Genomic DNA, 6,590 nt, shown 5'->3' with positions numbered 1-6,590 from the left:
AAAAACAAAACCCCCAGCCACAGAAATGCTGACGCGTGGATGCCTATTGGTCCCGGTTGGTGCCACCAACCGGGACCAAAGGGTCTCCTGCCTGGGCTCTGCGCACTGCCCACGTGGAGGCCCATTAGTCCCATTTCTGGATTGAACCGGGACTAAAGGTACAGGGCATTAGTACCGACACTTCAGTCCCGGTTCAGGAACCGGGACTAAAGGCCCTTACGAACCGGGACTATAGGCCCTTTTTCTACCAGTGCCTATGGGGTGTTATGTGGTCAACATGGGCTGTGAAAGTGCGAGGGGCTTCTTTATGTTTCTGTTTTCTGGGCTTTCTACACTTTCTGGGCGCTGTGCTTTGGGATCTTTTCTCAATTTATTTTTGTGGATATGAAGTTTCCACACTCGCACTCAAATGCACCCTGAACAGTAAAATCAAAAAATAAAGTACAAAACTTCAGAAAAAACTTATGTTGCAACAAACTTCGTTGAATTGTCTTCTCACATACGAAATTTCACGATAAAATAACATTTGTGAAGGTCCGGGCAAAAATAACGAAATCGATGCTCCAAAAGGACTATTTTGTAAAGCATTTTGAAGTGCTGCTTTTTTCAAACATCCCCAAATGTTATTTTATCATGAAAATTTGCACAAACGGAGAAAACTAAACTGTTAGTTGTCAAAAACCAATTTTTAAAGGTCACCCCTACCTCCCCAGGTTGCGACAAGTTGTGAGTTTTCTCTTTTTCGTAGATCCATTTATTCAAAACATTTTATCTCTTAAACCGTGAGTCCAAATCTCGAACCATTTTCACCGTTGGATTCCTTGCGTCGAGATCTTCGAAACTAGATCCGATGTTGATAAGTTTTTATGAACTTATTTTTCACGAAAAAATCCGGACAAAAACCATGCCCCTCACGGAAGGAAAATAAAGGAAACACGTTTTTTTTTCATTTTTGAGAGGCACGACCGTACCTCTCAGGAAGCAAATCCCAAAACACGTTACTTTTTAAATAAACATTGTCCAAAAGCTAAAATGGCCGATGGAAAACTGAAAAGCCAAAAAAAACATCTAAAAGCCGAAAACACATGCAGAAAAAAAAATTCTGGAGGAAGCGTAGAGAGGACGACACATGGCGGTGGTCAGCCGACCTCAAGCGACCCTTGGGAAGGCTCCGAAACAAGCGCTCCTTCGTTAGTTGCCCCCAAAACCTATGGGGCCTGACATGGCCAACATTGTTGTGAAAGTGCGAGCTGCTTCTTTACGTTTTAGTTTTTTGGGCTTTGTGCACTTTCTGGGGGCGTGCTTTGGGATCTTTTCTCAGTTTATTTTTGTGGATATAAAGTTTTCACACTCGCACTCACATGCACCCTTATGAACAGTAAAATCAAACAATATAGTTACAAAAATTAAAAAAGAAACCTTTTTGTTGCAACAAACATCGTTGAATTGTCTTCTCACATATGAAATTTCACGATAAGTTAACATTTGTGGAGGTCCAAGCAAAAATAACGAAATTGATGCTCCAAAAGGACTATTTTGTAAAGCATTTTGGAGTGCTAATGTTTTTCCCAGACATCCCGAGATGTCATTTTATCACGAAAATTTGCACGAACTGTTCCTATCGCGAAGGAGATCGGTGAGTCGGTGGCCAGCGTATCCGCGTCCCCGTCCACGTCCACTGACAACTTCGAGGGAAAGTAGAACACGGGAGGCCGCCGCCGCTTGGGTCCCAGGAAAGCTACCGTAGGTGCGTCGCCGGCTTGTACAGCCGATGACGTGACTGGTTTCTTCTTTATCTTAGACGACCCTGGCCTAGGCGTCCACGGAAGCACCCTTCCACTCCAGCTGAGGCATCCTCTTCGCCACACTCCGATGCGCGGCGCAGCCGGACATAGGGAAGATACGAGGGAACAATATGCCTCCGGGACTCCCAGCAGTTCGGTGACGAAGGGATTCTCCACGACTAGTCATAGACTAGCGTAGTGTATTCGTGTCGTGGGAGTGGAGCTCCGTGCGATCATACGTGTACATAGTTTTAACTTTTTAGCTAAAATATTTCCAAAATATAACCGTTTGCGTCCGGTTTGTATGAAATTCGTCATGTGTGTATAAAATCCAGTCGAGTTTGCATGAAATCTGTCCGTGTTTGCACGAATTTCGTCCGGTTGGTTTGAGTTGTTATCAAAACGCATGCGACTAGCGTTGGATGGCTGCCTCCCATGTCCATGTCTACGGATTAGTCCCCCTGTCCATGGACTGATGCAAGAGGTTTCTTGCGGGTTGCCATTGGAGATACCCTAAAGTCACTAAAATAAATGACTTAGCAGTGCAGCACCACCAACCAGGGATGGTTTTAGACTAGATTACAAATTCTTGATTTAATATGCACGCTGAGCAAGTATAGGAGACCAAAACATAGTGAAGTTTTTCAGATCTGGATGATGCAGCACAGCGGCGGTAGGTATTTCCCTCAGATATGAAACCAAGGTTATCAAACCACTACGAGAACCAAGCAACACAACGTAAAAAACACCTGCACATAGATAACAAATCCTCGCAACCCGACATGTTAAAGGGTTGTCAATCCCTTTCGGTGTATGGCGTCTCAAGTGGCAAACTGACGTGAGATAAGTTTATAGTAAATTGATAGATCAAACGCTGAATAAAATAAATAAGGGAAATTTGCAGCAATGCATTTTTGTATTTTTGGTTTAATAGATCTGAAAATAAATGCAATAGAAAAGTAGATTGCAAAGGCAAATATATGACAAAGAAGACCCGGGGGCCGTAGGTTTCACTAGTGGCTTCTCTCGAGAAAAATAGCAAATGATGGGTAAACAAATTATTGTTGGGAAATTGATAGAACTTCAAATAATTATGACAATATCTAGGCAATGATCATTATACAGGCATCACGTCCAAGATTAGTAGATCGACTCCTGCCTGCATCTACTACTATTACTCCACACATCGACCACTATCCAGCATGCATCTAGTGTATTAAGTTCTTGGAGAGACGGAGTAATGCAATAAGAACGATGACATGATGTAGACAAGATCTATCTATGTAGAGATAGACCCCATCATCTTATCCTTAATAGAAACAATACAAATGTGTCGTTTCTCTTTCTGTCACTGGGATCAAGCACCATAAGATCGAACCCACTACAAAGCATCTCTTCCCATTGCAAGATAAATAGATCACATTGGCCAAACAAAACCCAAATATCGGAGAAGAAATACGAGGCTATAAGCAATCATGCATATAAGAGATCAGAGAAACTCAAATAACTTTCATGGATATAAAAAGATAGATCTGATCATAAACTCAAAGTTCATCGGATGCCAACAAACACACCGCAAAAGAGTTAAATGATATGGATCTCCAAGAGACCATTGTATTGAGAATAGAGAGAGAGAGAGAGAGATGAAGCCATCTAGCTACTAACTATGGACCCGAAGGTCTACAAGGAACTACTCATGCATCATCGGAGAGGCACCAATGGAGGTGGTGAACCCCATCTGAGATGGTGTCTAGATTGGATCTGGTGGTTCTGGACTCTGCATCGACTGGATGAATATTTCATCGACTCCCCTAGGGTTCTGGGATTGTTGGGGGTATTATAGAGCAAAGAGGCGGTCCGGGGGGCACCCGAGGTGGGCACAACCCACCAGGGCGCGCCTGGGCCTCCTGGCACGCCCTGGTGGGTTGTGCCCCCCTCGGGCACCCCCCAGGCGCAGCCAGGGCCCGTTGCGTTCCTTTTGGCCCGTAAAAATTCTCCGTAAAGTTTCGTGGCATTTGGACTCCGTCTGATATTGATTTTCTGTGATGTAAAAACACGGAAAAAACAGGAACTGACACTTGGCATTATGTCAATAGGTTAGTACCAAAAATTGATATAAAATGACTATAAAATGATTATAAAACATCCAAGGTTGATAATATAACAGCATGGAACAATCAAAAATTATACATACGTTGGAGATGTATCAGCATCCCCAAGCTTAATTGCTACTCGTCCTCGAGTAGGTAAATGATAAAAACAGAATTTTTGGTGCGGAATGTTGCCTATCATGTCATATCATATTCTTTTCTTTATAGCATGGACAATTTGACTTTTAGTTGTTCAAAGCAATAGTCTAGTTTTGACATGATAATTTAGATACTCAAGCATATCAACAAGCAGCCATGTCTTTCAAAATATCAATGCTAAAATATGTTATCCCTAGCCCATCATGCTCAAACATTGATCCATTCATGAAACACACTCGAATATTAGTTACACCCAATACTTAAGTACGACCATATTGCCTCCTAGTTGGTGCATTTATAAGAGAAGATGGAGACTCAAACTAAAAATTGCATAAAGTAAAAGAAAGGCCCCTCGCAGAGGGAAGTAGGGATTTGTAGAGGTGCCATAGCTCAAAGCGAAAAACTTAGAGATAAAAACATTTTGGGAGGTGTTTCCATCCCACCAACGAAAAATGACTTACTGTTCTCAATACTTTCCATGCATAGATATATCATAGGCGGTTCCCAAACAAGAAATAAAGTTTATTCCTTTTTCCACCATACTTTCACTTTCCATGGCTAGCCGTATCCACAGTTGCCCTCCATACCAACACTTTCCAAGGAATTTATTATTTGACAACGTAAAGTAAATTCATTTTTTTTGCATTTCGGGACTGGGCATCCCTAATACCTTTGCCTTACTCTCATGCAATGACAAATGAATAAACACTCATCTTGACAATAACACATCTAGCATGGAAAATATTAGCCACCCCTCACCGCTCCGTGAGCGAAACAAACACACAAAAGAGAAGTTTATTTTTGAAAATTAGAGATGGCACATGCAATTTTTCTTAGAACGGCAAAAGAATACCGCATATAGGTAGATATAGTGGACTCATGTGGCAAAACTGGGTTAAAGTTTTGGATGCACAAGTAGTGATCATACTTAGTGCAAAATGAAGGCTAGCAAAAGAATGGGAAGCGACCAACTAAGAAACAGATAATCTCATAAGCAATCATTAAGCATAAATAACACCGAATAATACACCACAAGTAGGATATAATTTCATTACATGACTATTGACTTTCGTACTTGCATAGGGAATCACAAACCTTAACACCAACATTCTTACTAGAACATAATTACTCACTAACATAAATCACATATCACATCATCATATCTCTAAACTGTTACTCAGAATCAAGTTTATTTTGTCCAATGATCTTCATGAAAGTTTTTGTTATCTCCTCCTTGGATATCTATCACTTTGGGACTAATTTTCATGTATTGCTTTTGACAAGCTCCAACAAATATAAGTAAAGATCATGAGCGTAACTTTTCTTCTTTATCTCAAATTAATTTAAGTGAAGCAAGAGAGAATTTCTTGAAAATTTACTAACTCTCAAATAAATCTAAGTGAAGCAAGAGAGCATTTCTTCAAAAATACTAAAGCACACCATGCTCAAAAAAGATATAAGTGAAGCACTAGAGAGCAAGTCCATAGCTCATAAAAATTTAAGTGAAGCAAAGAGAGAAATTGTAACAAGTCATGACATAATTTTGGCTCTCTCAAATAAGTGTGTCCAGCAAGGATTGATGACTTAAAACACAAAATAAAACAAGCAAAGACTCATATCATACAAGACGCTCCAAGAAAAACACATATCATGTGACGAATAAAAATAGTTTCAAGTAAAATACCGATAGTCATTGGAAGAAAGCGGGGATGCCACTCAGGGGCATCCCCAAGATTCCATCCTTCCTTCATCCATCACAAGATAACGCAAAAATTGAAAACTTCAATCACACAAAACTCAACAAAAACTTCGTGAGATCCATTAGTATAAGAATAATAAATCACTACTATAAGTATTGTACAAAACCAATTCATATTTTGTTTTTGTATTATATCTACTGTATTCCAACTTTTCTATGGCAAAACCTCATCAAAGAAAACCATAGAGCCACCAAAATAAGCACACACCACAAAGAAAACAGAATCTGTCAAAATAGAACAGTGTGTAACAATCTGACTATTTTGAATACTTCCGTAACTCCAAAAATTCTGAAAAATTAGGAAGACCTGAGCAATTTGTATATTTATCTACTTCAAGTGGAATGGATATTTTATCGCTCTATGGTAAAAAATGAAAATTAATTTCATGAGCGTAAAAGTTTCTGTTTTTTCAGCAAGATCAAACAACTATCACCCAAGAAGATCCTAAAGGCTTTACTTGGCACAAACACTAATTAAGACATAAAAAACACAATCATAACAGTAGCATAATTGTGCTAACACACAAAAACAAGAAGCAAAAAGCAAAAATAAAATTTATTCATTGAGTTGCCTCCCAACAAGCGCTATAGTTTTATGCCCTTAGCTAGGCATAAAGCAAGGATCTAAGTTTTTTTCATCCTTGTACTTTGGAAAGAAAAGGGAAAATTTTCTACCAATGGCATTTAATTTTCTATTTTGTGAAAGCACGTGGCCATTGATAGCAGAAGAAAGATAAGCATGTCGCAAAAATTCTTATCTAAACTAGCCTTCATCTCTTAATTTTTTTGATAAAAGCA

The sequence above is a fragment of the Triticum dicoccoides genome, chromosome 5A (genome assembly GCF_002162155.2).
Source record: "Triticum dicoccoides isolate Atlit2015 ecotype Zavitan chromosome 5A, WEW_v2.0, whole genome shotgun sequence".
Classification (NCBI taxonomy): Eukaryota; Viridiplantae; Streptophyta; class Magnoliopsida; order Poales; family Poaceae; genus Triticum; species Triticum dicoccoides.
Note: the sequence above shows the minus strand (reverse complement) of the source record.